This window comes from Eptatretus burgeri, chromosome 2 (assembly GCF_056783735.1).
Source record: "Eptatretus burgeri isolate ZD-2024b chromosome 2, Ebu_testis_v1, whole genome shotgun sequence".
Taxonomy (NCBI): domain Eukaryota; kingdom Metazoa; phylum Chordata; class Myxini; order Myxiniformes; family Myxinidae; genus Eptatretus; species Eptatretus burgeri.
Genome location: NC_140962.1, coordinates 92,169,437 through 92,184,062, shown reverse-complemented (window position 1 = coordinate 92,184,062; position 14,626 = coordinate 92,169,437). Strand labels below are relative to the sequence as shown.

General features: G+C 45.4%; 1 long non-coding RNA gene across 1 annotated transcript in view; it reads right to left on the bottom strand.

The window, feature by feature from the left end:
* The window catches only part of LOC147032566 (uncharacterized), a 39,532-nt gene extending 29,902 nt beyond the window's left edge, over nt 1-9,630 (bottom strand). The window contains exons 1-2 of the long non-coding RNA XR_015052102.1: nt 9,319-9,630; nt 7,597-7,724 (exon numbers count right to left, since the gene is read on the bottom strand). This is a non-coding gene — a long non-coding RNA (uncharacterized LOC147032566). The remainder of the gene's footprint in view (nt 1-7,596; nt 7,725-9,318) is intronic.
* Nucleotides 9,631-14,626: the final 4,996 nt, after the last annotated feature.

Genomic DNA, 14,626 nt, shown 5'->3' with positions numbered 1-14,626 from the left:
TATACATATATATATATATATATATACATACATACATACACATATATATACATACATACATATATATATATATATATATATATATATATATATATATATATATATATATATATATATATATATATACATATACATACATACATACATACCTCATGACACCAAGAGCATGAGTAGCCACAAACACAATAAGTAATAATCATTGACAACATAACTCTGAGAATATCATTAATCCAGCAGACAAATACTTTGAGGATGCAAAGCTGTGTAACACAAGTTCTGATATGCATGGGGAAGGGAGGGGGTAATGTCCTTATGCAGAGCAATTTAGTGCAAGTGGTGTGGGCGGGAACCATAAAATGCATTTTCGAATGCATAAGAGGAATTTCCATTGTAAAACATATGTTTATGATAGATTAGGCGAAATGATGCACATAGAATGGGCAGTTACCTTTTGTGCAATTTCTTAACTTTGTGTCCTTGGGTGTCCATATTCATTATTGGTGTGTAGACTACATGCACTGTGTATGTATGACAGGGTGGTATCGAGGTAGCTCATTCAGCTTGAGCTTACTAATCTTCTGAATTATATTCCCAAACCAACTACAAACAGTTGGATATGTCTTTTGCAGGGAGGGTATTGCATCAAAATGTGCACCGTTCATCAGATGGACGTTTAAAGAGGGTGCCCCATCTGCTAGAGTGGACGTTAAATCACCCTGCCAGGGAATCACCCTGAGTGGCTTGGAGGGAGACACAAAAAAGGCTTCCCTCAGTGTTTTATCATCACAAACAATCATTATACAAAACAAGAAATTAAAACAATAATTATGGCCCCTATTTGGTTCGGGATCCGAGGTAGTTTCCTCACCTGTCCCCCTTCACCCACCTCTCGACAACCCTGTACAAACCCACCTATTTCCATGGTCAGAGGTCCCATCTCTTCAACTTCTCGGCTTCACCATCTAATCAAATCTCTAATCTATCTTCTATCTATCTATTTCTGTCTATATATAATCTTTGATAGTCCGTCGGTCGATCTGTCCATTTGGGGAGGGGCTTCCTCCGTTCGTGGGGGGGGGGGGTTAAAAATCAAATCATATTCTGATAGCCGTTTTGAATGTATCTGGTCAGACCCGATGTGGGGAGGGAGAAGTGGGTGATGAGAGGAGAGAGGATGAGGAGGAGAGCAGGGTGAGTAGAGGAGGGATGTGGAGGAGAAGAGCAAGGGGAGGGTTCTCTGCTCGGAACTCCTTACTTTAATTCACGGACCGGTGTGCATTTGTTTGTTACGTTACTCCTCCTACAGTTCTTTGCCGATTACATCCAAGCTTGCTACATAGGATCAACATGACCCCAATTAGTGTATGGGGTGTTTTTATCTTTGCCAGTTGTCTGGGGGCAGGGTGGGTAGGGGCACGTAAATTCTCTATGTAAATGTGCTATCTAATATAGAAAGAAGAAAGTTTGTTTGTTTGTTAGTTTGTTTATGCAATCAGACCCTGCAGGAACCAATTGCATGGCCTCCTCTTTCATCCAGAGCAGGGGTTCCTAACCTGGGGTGTGAGATGGAATTTCAGGGGGTGCGACAAAGAGTGGCCTTCAATTCCGGGGGGCCTGGTGGGAGACGACGTAACTTTCCCACCTAGTGGTCGTTTCTCACCACCGGCCCCGGCCCTTAACAGTATGCTTCTAGCATTACTCTGTTGTCTGTTGCTCTCTCTGTTTTCTCATATTAGCTCATATTTTTATCTTTCTGTTTTGCAGATTAACCCTTCATCATGTCAAAAAGAAGAAATGGAATGATGACTATGTGTCCTTTGGTTTCACTTGCACAACAGGAAATGATGAATTGCAAAAACCCCAGTGCATTCTTTGTTGCGTTGTGTTTTCCAACTCAAATCTGAAGCCATCCAAGCTTCATGAGCACTTCAAGAACAAGCATGGTGGAGCTGATGTTGGAGGACATGATGTTGGGTCATTGAAAATCAAAAGAGCTCATTTTGATTCACAAGGAACTCTTTCAAAATTAGGTTTTGTTTCTGTTGAAAAACCACTACTTCTTGCTTCATACAAAGTGGCATATAGAGTGGCCAAATCCAAGAAGCCCCATACATTTGCGGAAGATCTCATCAAGCCATGTACACTGGAAATGGCAACAATTGTCCTGGGCAAAGAAGCAAGAAAAAATTTGAACAGGTGCCCCTATCAAATAATGTCATTCACAACCGAATCAGTGATTTGAGTGAAGATATTTTGGACCAAGTCATCTCAGATTTTAGAGCTAGTCCTTTTAAAATCTCTATTCAGTTGGACGAGTCAACTGACGTCTCCAGTTGTACTCAACTCATCACATTAGTGAGGTATGTCAATGATGGTGCTGTGACAGAAGATTTCCTGTTTTGTAAAGATCTGCCAAAAAACACAACTGCAAAGGATGTGATGCAGCGGGTGAAAGACTTCTTTGCCAAACATGATTGAGAGATCAAAGTTATTGGTTCTGTGTGCACTGACGGGGCACCTGCAATGCTTGGAAATGAATCTGGATTTTCTGCATTGATGAAAAAGGAGATTCCAGACTTGCAAGTTACCCATTGTTTTCTTCATCGGCATGTTTGGCATCAAAAACATTGCCTCCAAATTTGAAGAAAGTCCTTGATACTTGTGTGAAGATCATCAACTGGATCAGGGAGAGAGCTTTGAACCATCGCATCTTCAAATCATTTTGTGAGGATCTGGGTTGTGAGCATTCAGTTTTGCTTTTCCACACAGAAGTCCGTTGGTTGTCACGAGGACAAGCTTTAACCCGCTTCTTTGAACTGCGGGAAGAAATCAAAGTTTTTCTGGAGGAGCGTGAATGTGATCTGGTTGGGGAATTGGAATCACAGGAATTCGCCCAAATGCTGGCTTACTTAGCTGACATTTTCACTCGTATGAATGACCTGAGTATTTCTCTTCAAGGAAAAGGGATAAACATATTGAAGGCTTGTGAAAAGTTGAATTCCTTCAAAGAAAAGTTACATCTTTGGTGTCGAAGGATGGAAAGAGGCAGTCTCTCAAATTTTCCTTCACTAGAAGAGATGGTTGATGATGCTGGATCCATAACTCATACTGTGCGTGAAGAAATTGTTACTCATTTGGAAATGCTGTCAGAATCGTTTGATGGATATTTTGCTGCTGGAGACCTGAATATTTCAGAAGAATGGATCATGAATCCATATTCCTATAATTTGGAGAAAATGTCAGATGATGAAGAGCTGAAGGAAGATCTTATTGATTTGCGGACAAATCGAACTCTTGAAATGCAAATTGAAAGCAAGACTTTGGAGGAGTTTTGGTGTGCAGCACTGGATATGTTCCCAAGACTTGGTGGAAAAGCACTCCGTGTCTTCATTCCATTTGCAACAACATACTTGTGTGAATGTGGATTCAGTTCTCTTTTGTCAATCAAGACAAAATCTAGGAATCGCCTGAATCCATAGGTAGACCTTCGGATCACAGTCAGCAAGAAAGTTCCACGTTTTGACAAAATCATGAATGAGAAGCAGGAGCAAAGAAGTCATTGAATTTTATGTTCACAATTGGGATTGATTTTACTGTTGACAATTTTTTTCTGAATAAATTAGAATCTAATTGCTCAAGTTATACTTGCATTTTATGCACTGAGTTAAAAGCTTATTTTTTAAGTTCAATTTGTTCACCCACAGTATTATTGCATGTGGTTCAATTTGTGGTTCAAAAATTATAAATTAGACTTCTTCATCTTCAAATGTGATATTACTTTTGTAGGGGATGCGAACATTAATCGAACATTTCCTCGGGGTATGGGGCATAGAAAAGGTTGGGAACCACTGATCCAGAGGAAGGTGGAGGGTTATGTTTGGATAAAAAAATTGACCCCAGATAAAACCAGATAATTGGCTTTCAGGCCTCGATCGGGTCTTGTGCTTATACACTGCCTGCATTATTTTTCCCCGGGAGTATTCGAGGAATGTGTATTGTGAAAATCATATGTTGAGGTTTTAGTGATTTGTTGTCAGCAACACAAATTTCATAAATACTAGACGACCCGTGAACCCGTTGGGTTACCGTTGTGACAGCGGTTGATGAAAAAAAACAGACACGAAGTTTTAATATCATTTAGTGGTCAAACTTTAACTTGAAGAAAATTTGAGCATTTACCTCAGGAGTCATCGTTCGGCCAACCGGTTTCTCTAGGTATCTCAACACATTCTCCATGGTTTGTCCTTGCACTTTATGGATCGTCATACCAAAACTTCACTGAATCGGGAATCGATTTTTTTAATAATTGTTTTCGTTGCCCGATTTGAACGAAACTTGATACTGCACACCACAGGAGAATGGTGAGTAAGGTGGCCCTAAAATTTTTGCGCTATCATGTACCGTTTTGGCTGTATTTCGGGAAGATATATAAAAAAATTTTTATACATAAGATGACCCGTGAACGCGTTGGGTCACCGTTGTGAGAGCGGTTGATAAAAAAATCATTTCAAAAATAAAAAAGAAAAAGAAAAAAGATAACTCCAGCGAACTATACCGCTGAGGTTGTTTGCATTGATCAAATTCTCCTAAAGAGTACTTCACTGAATCGGGACTTGATTTTTTAATAATTGTTTTCGTTGCCCGATTTGAACAAAACTTGATACTGCACACCGCAGGAGAATGGTAAGGTGGGCTAAAATATTTTGCGCTATCGTGTACCGTTTTGGCTGTATTTCGGGAACATACATACATACAAGATGAGCATTTTAGTAATATATATATATATAAAAACCGTTTTTACAGCCATTTTTCCCTGCTGTGCAGGGGTTTGGCTTTTTCTTGAGGCAATGTTTTATGGCCGGATGCCCTTCCTGACGCCAACCCTGGTCGCCTCTTACGACACACAGGGATATAGTACACCTATTCTAACTGGGGCATACATCGGGACCAGTACACTGGCACTCATTTCGCCGACCTCGGAAGGATGACAGGCTGAGTCAACCCCCTGGTGTTAATTCAGCAGCCAACGGGGCTTGAACTCAGGACCCTTGGATCCCATGCCGCCACCCGAACCACTAAGCCAACACCAAGCATATATATATATATATATATATATATATATATATATATATATATATATATATATATATATATATATATATATATATATATATATATATATATATATTGTTGTGGTTGACGAAATTCGCAAACCACCATTCAGGTCCCTTAGGTGAGATATCTCTGTAAGTATATGTGTAGTTAGGCCCAAACCCGTTGTTTCGAGGGAATAAATGTCATTCATTCGGGCTGCGACCCCTCTAGATAGCCGTTTTTCTTTTACTATCTTTATTTTGGACCAGCCGCCATTACTACCATCACAACCACCACCAACCACGTCTCAACAGCCATCACACAACAACCACCAACCGCAACGCCACTTCACAACAGCCACGACCTTTACCGTCACAACTCGCCCTCGCAACCATCGCATCACCGTCATTCCCGCGCCGCTTGTGGGCACCGATACTGGACTCGTGCAGGGCGCGCACCGAGCAGCGGGTGCAGAAACACCAGCCTTTCCGAAGAAATCGGATCAAAAACGACTCACGCCCACTTCTGTTCCGTCCTATCAGCGAGCATGGGGCGATTTGGCCCCGCCTCCAGGTGCGTCGGAGTAATATCGCTATATGCAGATTCGTGGATCAAAAAGCATTCACGCCCACTTTTCCTCTGTCCAATGGGGAGCCAGCCAGAGGTGAAGGGTCGGAGGTAAAGGGTCGAAGGTGAAGGAGCGAAGCCACGGGGGCTATAAAGGGCCGCGTTCGCTCGTAGTTGAGTCAGTCAAGTGGAGTTGAGGAGTTGAGTTGGGAAGAGTCGAGGAGTTGAGTTGGGAAGTCAGTGAAGAGAAGAGTCGGAGAAAGCAGTTGGACGGAGCTGTGGAGAGTTGGAGAGGTGGCGGCGGCGAAGGCAGTCGAGGGGGCGCTCGTGTCAGAGTCGGGGAGCTGCGGAGAGGAGAGGCCGGTAACGCGACCGAGGTCGCAGTGGAGACGCTCGTCGCGGGACCCGAGCCAGCGAGATATCCTCATCCCCCCCGAGCATCAACAACCCCCTCCTGTTTCCCCCCGCGCTGAGATAGTGCGAGAAGGGGCCCCCGTTCCCACCCCATACCAGGCAGTCCCAGCGAGGCCCGCGGAGTCGGGGTGCCACCGCCATTTTGCGGCTCATCACCAGACGGGTAGGCTCGACACGGTCTCGGCCCCAGGCCCGTCTGCCCCCCTCATCGTGGAGGGTGGTACCTTTTTCTTTTGCTTTGAGTATATGTGTTGTCGGCGCCGTCTGTGAAGTAAAACTGTTTCAGTGTTGCCGTGTGCTCGGTAGTCGGTGGTAGATCTGCATTGTGTTTTGCTTTTACATTTGCTTTTTGTGCATTATTGTGTGTTTCTTCTTCTTTTACATTTGCTTTTGGTGAATAATTGTATATGTGTGCTATCCGTGTGCCATCGCGAAATAAATGTGCTCTATGTTGAACTGCTTCTCCCATTTCGCTTCGTCTTTTCTCTAATTGAATCTCCATCTTACTTCACGTAAAGGGTTGGTCGTGGGCTAAAACGCCCGATAATTAATCGAACCGTCCAGGTTGACGATAACACCGCTCGTTTATCCCGATAGTACGGAACGGGTCGCTTAAAGTGGCCCGTGTCCGAAGTCGACCTGCGGCGAGGTGCGATCGCCCGGTCTACCCTCCGTGTGGGTACTTAGGTAGGTCGAATTTGGCGAGCAACCCTATCCCACGCGGGGGGCCGATTGGCACGATCGTGGTGAGGCCGAAAGGCCCACCCGTGACTAGTTCCCGGCGTTAGTCCGAGAGGGTCACGACGGGATTGTCCGTCCGGTGGGCGACGTGCCGCGATTCGAGTTACGTGGCCGTTCGCACGCCGGCGGGCGCGAATCCGCAACAATATATATATATATATATATATATATATATATATATATATATATATATATATATATATATATATATATATATATATATATATATATATATATATATATATATATATATATATATATATATACATATATATATACACATATACATATACACATATACATATATATATATATACACATATACATATATATATACACATATACATATATATATACACACACATACACACACACACACACACACACACACACACACACACACACACACACACACACACACACACACACACACACACACACAAGATGAGAGTTTTAGGAATATACTACATGACCCGTGAACCCGTTGGGTTCCCGTTGTGACAGCGGTTGATAAAAAAATCATTTCAAAATATAAATAAAAATAAAGAAGATAACTCCAGCAAACTATACCGCTGAGGTTGTTTGCATTGAACAAATAATCCCAAAGAGTACTTCACTGAATCGGGAATTGATTTTTTAAATAATTTTTTTCGTTGCCCGATTTGAACGAATCTTGATAGCGATACTGCACACCGCAGGAGAATGGTAAGGTGGGCTGAAATTGTTTAAGCTATCGTGCACCGTTTTGGCTGTATTTCGGGAACATACATACATACATACCAAAGATTGTAAAGCGGAGCAAGATAGCCCACTCGTGCGCAACCGCGTTCGATTCGGTGAAGTACGTAACGGAGCAGAACGGCGGCCATTTTAGCAAGCAAGCTACTTTCTTGGTTGTAGTTCGACCGCTGTATCAATCGCGGAGTAGGAGGCAGGAGAGGGGCGGGAAAGAGAGCAAGGCGATGATACATTAGCCATGTACAAGACAGTTTCTTTTTATCACAAGTGAAATTGCACAAAATAAGAAGAGATGAGATAGAAGAAAGGGAGAGAAAGAGAGAAATTAGGACGGACAAATAGAGAAGAAAAGCTAACAGCTTCTTTACCGTTAAGGAAGGAGAAGGCAAATTGAGAGAGGAAAGGATAAAAATCAAAGCCCAGACACATACAGAAAGTATATTATTATTACTTGGAGATATATATATATATATATATATATCATCATCATCATCATCATCAACAAAATAAGTCATGCAACATAATCTGTATGATAAATATCACCTTTCAAAAAAGTATCCTTTGAAGTAACTATTTAGGCATGGGGAGAAATCCGGGGAGGGGAGGCAAGGGTCAACACACACGCACACACGCACACACGCACACTTTAATGGGTATTGAATGTTCTCCCAAATGCCCCATCAATAGTTGGTGAAGACCTTTTTTCTTGCTTCTCACCTCCGAATGTCGCACCCCCCCCCCCAACCTATTTTTTTTTTTTTTGCTTTCACATCTTTATGCCTCCTTTTTATGCGATTTATGCCAATGCATTCAGCCGTGGAAAAATAGTTAAATATGTATTATTTATTGTAAAGCACCTGATTCTAAGTGCTATTCAGATGTAATTTAAGTGTTATTTGTAGTTTTAAATGGTACATTTATTTACATGTACGGTATGTCAAATTTATGAACATAAATATAATGGTGTAAGAGTTTTGCACCTGCCAGTCAATTGAGGTGGAAACTAGTTAATAGCTTTCTGCCATTGACTAGCAAATTGAACGACAGTTTTGTTCTACTTTTGCTTCAAAGTATGACCTTTTCAGCAGACCCAGTGCCATACACCATTACACACACACACACACACACACACACACACACACACACACACACACACACACACACACACACACACACACACACACACACACACACACACACACACACACACCAAACATTCAATATACAATAACCTGTTACAATATCAAAATGATTGCTGTTCACATAAGTGTGGAAGAATTTCTATTTCAACTTCATCACTTTCCAATATATTTACAAACGCCTTTGTACTCCAAGTACAGTATTAGTATTTCTTTCTTGTCCTTTACAAGTCTGCATTTTCCAGCGTCCTCATTCATGCATTACATATGGATTTACATATTAAAAATAGTCACAGCAGCAGTAGGCCGGTTGTGATAACTGTACACTTCACTGTTTGTGCTGTACTGTGTTTCTCTTAATTTATTTCGCCTTGAGTCTTCTTGGCGTTCCTTATACTTCATAGTTTTATATTTTTATGTATATACTTTTTACTTTATACTTTTGGGTTATGTTATTTTATAAGTTATAAATATACAGTATTAGTCACGTATGTACGTCAGTCATACAGTCAGATTAGAAAACACATTAGAATAGAAACTACTCCAACTGGACCAACTTCTACTTTCAAAATTACAGTCAACAGACTATTCAAAGACACAATTTGAACTTCAACAATGAACATACCTTTCCCTGTCCTTGGGGAATGTGAAGAAAGACAAATCAGGTCGTTGGGATTGACGGGTTTGAGCAGTTTATTGCTGAGCAGTGATTCTGGAATGAGGAACGAGACGCCATTGCTTTGTTACCTTCTGGAACATTCTGTGTGTGTTGTGAACAGATTCCGGGTCGTTGTCTCGCGCAAGCTCGCTCTGCTGACTGATAAAATGGCCGCCGAGGGCATCCATTGGATACTTCACTGTTTCGCACGAGTGGGCTGTCTTGCTCCGCTTTACGATCTTTGATACTTGTATACATACAAGATGAGAGTTTTAGTAATATACTACATGACCTATGACCCGTGAACCCGTCTGGTTCCCGGTGTGACAGCGTTTGATAAAAAAAAATCTTTAAAAAAAAACATGATAAAACAAACGATAACTCCAGCGAACTATACCGCTGAGGTTGTTAGCATTGATCAAATATTCCCGAAGAGTACTTGACTGAAGCAGGATTAGATTTTTTTTTTTCGTTGCCCGATTTGAATGAAACTTGATACTGCACACCGCAGGTGAATGGTGAGTAAGGTGGCCCTAAAATTTTTGCGCTATTGTGTACAGTTTTGGCTGTATTTCGGGAACATACATACATATATACAAGATGAGAGTTTTAGTAATACGAGTGCGGGCCCGTAGATGCGTACCCTTAGGTGCGTGCCAGTATGTGCAGCTTCGTTCCTTCACTCTCGTAAGCGACGACTGGATTGGGGCATTTTTTCAATGAGATCGGACCAACCATATCATAAATGGCCATAACTTGGGAAACATACTCAGGTCCCCAGCGTCAATTGTGACGTCATATCAAACGAAGAAGAAGAAGAAGAATTGTGACGCCACCTCTCACTCCCCTCTCCCCCCCCCCCACCTCTCTCCCCCCCGAGTCTCACCCCTCCTCTCCCCCCTCTCTCTCACCCCCCTCTCTCTCACCCCCTCTCTCTCGCCCCCACTCTCATCCCCCTCATCTCTCGCCCTCTCTTGAATTGTGACGCCCCCTCTCTCTCGCCCCTCCCCCCTCTCTCGGCCCTCCTCTCTCGCCCCTCTCTCTGTAAATGTATTCACAAATGTCTACCAAGCACAACAATTAATTTAAACCTTGGGGAAAAAACAGCTTTCAAACCCTTGGGAAACAGCTGTTTCCCTTGGGAAAATTCAAACCTTGGGATTAATTAATAATTTGAACAATTAATTTAAACCTTGGAAAAATACAGCCTTCAAACCTTGGTAAACACTTGCGAAACAGCTGAAACGGATGAAGAACGATATCAAACCTTGAAAAGGCACATACTCAGATCCCCAGTGTCAATTGTGACGTCATACCAAACGAAGAAGAATTGTGACGTCAATCGTGCAAAAAAACAATAATAATAAATAAACATTAATTATGACGTCATTCGTGACGTCATAGCACCGTGTCTTGTCATTGGTTGACAGATAAATGGCCGTAACTTGGGAACCGCTTATCCGATTAATATGGTTACGTTTGAGGGGGGGTATGCATTTAAAGGGTAATTAAGATGTTTAATTAGGTATGCCATGCTGTTCGAGTTTACCAGGATCTCGATGTAATAAGTAGCAATTCAGTGGTGATAAGTTGTCTAGTAAATGTTCATTTCTTCAAGGGGGAAATGATAAATGTCACGTAATTAGATAGGGACACGGGATAGGGTAAGTGTGTCTGCGTAAACCCCTTTTGGTATTCTCTGAAGACTGGCCGTGACGTCACAGGACAGTGCAGCGGATGGCTCCGCCCCGTGATCACGATTGGCAGAAGGCGACGGCGGTGGGCCAATAAACGGCTCGATTGGAAGTGACGAGGACAGGAGGATAAAAAGGTTCTGTTCGTGGTCGAAAAGGAAGAGGAAGAACATTACAACCAAAAAGATCGTGGTTTTTTTGGTGTGGAAGCTGTGGCGGCAGAGAGCGTCCTGGTTGTTGTGCTGAATCGATCGTGTTCTTGATCGTGTCTGGGAGCCTTGCCGAGCCTCGTGCCTCGCTTTGGTTGGCTCTGGGGTTCTGCTGACTCGGAGTGCGGGGTCGGGCGGCGGGCGGACCTGCCTCCCTCTCCTGCTCGCGGCTTGGCGCCGGAGCTGGTTCCCTGGCGGCTGTGAGCGGACTTGGGCCAAGACCAGGAGGTCGACAGCACCACGGTTTCTCTTGCCCCCCTGACGAGAGCAAGGCCAGCTCGTCCGACGCCGATCCAGGGACAGTTGCGTCCACACCACGGTCCAGCCTGACCACCAGAAATAGCTACGTTTTGTGTGTGTGTGTGTGTGTGTGTGTGTGTGTGTGTGTGTGTGTGTGTGTGTGTGTGTGTGTGTGTGTGTGTGTGTGTGTGTGTGTGTGCTTGGCGCCGTAGAGGGATTGAGAACTGTATATTCATTGGAATTGTCTGTTTTTCCCTATGCCCGATCCCACACCATCTCGTCGAATCGCCCCGGATCCCTCTACTTGCCGAGTCTTGTTATTTCTGGTAATAATTAGAAAAACAAATAAACATCATCAACTCAGTGAAAAGCGACTCGTGCCACCTTCCTCGTCCCGTTTGCGGTAGAGCGATTAGAACCGCCATGTTTGGGTTATAAACAAATAAATCGCCTCCATCGTTTCGGCTCATTCTACGTTGGCGGGACTGTTCAAGTCCCGTGGGCACCACATTGGTGTCAGGGTGTTGGATGTTCGAACCCCTCTAAATTATATACCAGGATTAAAATCTCGCCACGAATTGGAATATAAAATTACTGCAGAAAAGCGCGCGAGCGCGGGAAAATTTTGGCGGGAGTTTTCAAATTAAATTTAATTGGCGGCAAACGGGACTTCTGCACCATGGCGGATGTGCAGATGTTTGAGGAGGAAGGCCACGTGTCTGGCAGCGAGTCGGGGGAAGAGGGGAGTAGAGAACATTGTACTTTACGGTAATTCCACATATCTAAGGTCCCCTGTGCCAGTGCGCATGCGCAGCCTGACCCGGAGCCAGGGATGTTGTGGGTGTTTCAACCTGTTCAATACTTGTTTGATTATTGTCGTTCCACGCTAATAAAGTGGTCGAACAAATTGAACTCTGTTCTTATTTATAATCAAACAGCTTGATGCAGTCGAGTAAAGATCGTCGGTGCTGAGGAGGACGCGACTGGGTGAAAACGGACCACGAGAACGTCGACAGTGAGTTTGGATTTCTCGGGTACTGTACCCAATCTTCGCCCCCAGGACACTGTACACACGTGTGCATCACCGAAAATAGAACGTTTACTCCAGAATAACTGTTCCTATGGCGCCGGTGGAAGCAGAGTGCCCGATCGAGGGTTGTGACTATATGGCTACACACGCAGAGGCGGCAGTGGTGGCCGCCATGTTGAGTATACACGCCACTGTGCACGTCGCCGCCCCCAGGGCGGCGAGCTCGAATGCCAAGATGGAGAAACTCAAGCGTCCCTCCATAGCACTGGCCGGAACGGGCGAGGCCTGGTCGTACTTCATAACCCGCTGGGGCGAATACAAAACAGGTACTAAGCTTGTCGGACCTGACATAGTCGCGCAGCTACTGGAGTGCTGTGAGGAGGAGCTGAGAAAGGACCTCACTCGCGCGGCGGGTCGGAGCCTCGTGGGCAGCGATGAAGAAGACGTCCTCGCTGCCATGAAGGCGCTCGCCGTCCGGACGGAGAACACGATGGTAGCTCGAGTGGCCCTGTCTAACATGCGGCAGGGACACGAGGAGCCCGTCCGGTCGTTCCACGCCCGCATCAAAGGGCAGGCGGACACGTGCAAGTATGAAATGAAGTGCACCAAGGCGGGGTGCGATCAGGTCAACGACTTCACCGAAGAGATATTGCGCAACGTGGTTGCCCGTGGCATCGCGGACCAAGCAATACAACTTGACCTACTCGGTGAGAAGAACCAGGACATGCCATTAAAGGACATGATAGAGTATATCGAGGCCAAAGAGTCTGGAAAACGCTCGGCATCGCGCCTGCTTGACACTCAGAGCACGGACGCGATCAGTAGTTCGTATCGGCGGGGAAAGCGACAGGACGTCCGCGCCAGAGTAGGAGCCAGGCCGGAAAAACGGAAGGCCAAGCCCGAAGGAGTATGCATCTACTGCGGCGAGGTGGGCCACGGCAAAACGCCTCAATGGCGCGCCAGACGCGCCGAGTGCCCCGGATACGGTAAAAAGTGCCGGAAGTGTGACCGCCAGAATCATCTCGACAAGGCGTGCCTGGGCGGCCGATCGGCAAGACCCCCATCTAAGGAGACCGACGGGATGTACGACGAGCAGACGGCAGCCTTCGTCGAGCTATGCACGGTCACCATGGCCAGCACAGAGGACGAAATGCGCACGCTTCCCCTCGCTCACCACCTGTACAATGGATGATATGTGCGATAAGTGGATGAAACGCATATCCGACCCGCAGCCATACGTCAACCTCACTCTCACCAACAAGCGCGAGGATTACAAAGCGCTGGGTTTTAACCTCCTGAAACACACCCGCGCGGTAACCCTACCCGCTATGGCAGACACGGGGTGCCAGAGCTGCCTGATCGGCATTAAAGTCGTCCAACAAATGGGCCTGAGTACCGAGGACCTCATACCTGTATCCATGACCATGAAGGCCGCAAACAACAGAGGAATTCGTATCCTCGGAGCCGTGGTAGTCAGATTCGCCGGTAACAGTGATGACGCTCGGAGATTGGAGACGCGCCAAATCGCGTATGTGACGGACTCTTCAGACCGCATCTTCCTCTCCCGCGCGGCCTGCATGGACCTGGGAATGATCTCGGACAGATTCCCGACACTCGGAGAGGTGAATCTGACAACCTCGGAATTGTGCGACTGCCCGCGACGCGCGGAGCCGCCGACCAAGCCGACCGCACTCCCCATGCCAGCGACCGAGGCCAACAGAGAGGCACTACAGTCACATTTACTCAGGATGTATGCTCAGAGCACATTCAACACGTGCCCACACCAGCCACTACCGAGAATGACCGGCCCGCCACTACGTCTTATGCTCAGTGAGAACGCGACACCGGTTGCCCATCACACTCCCATCTCTGTGGCCATACATTGGCAAGATGAGGTAAAAGCAGGCCTCGACCAGGACGTTCAGCTCGGCGTGTTGGAGGAAGTACCCGTCGGCACGTCGGTGACATGGTGTCACCGCATGGTAATTTGCGCGAAAAAGAATGGCAAGCCGCGACGCACCGTCGACTTTCAGGCCTTGAACAAGCATGCGTTCCGCGAGACCCACCACACCCAATCCCCGTTCCACCAGGCGAGACGCGTA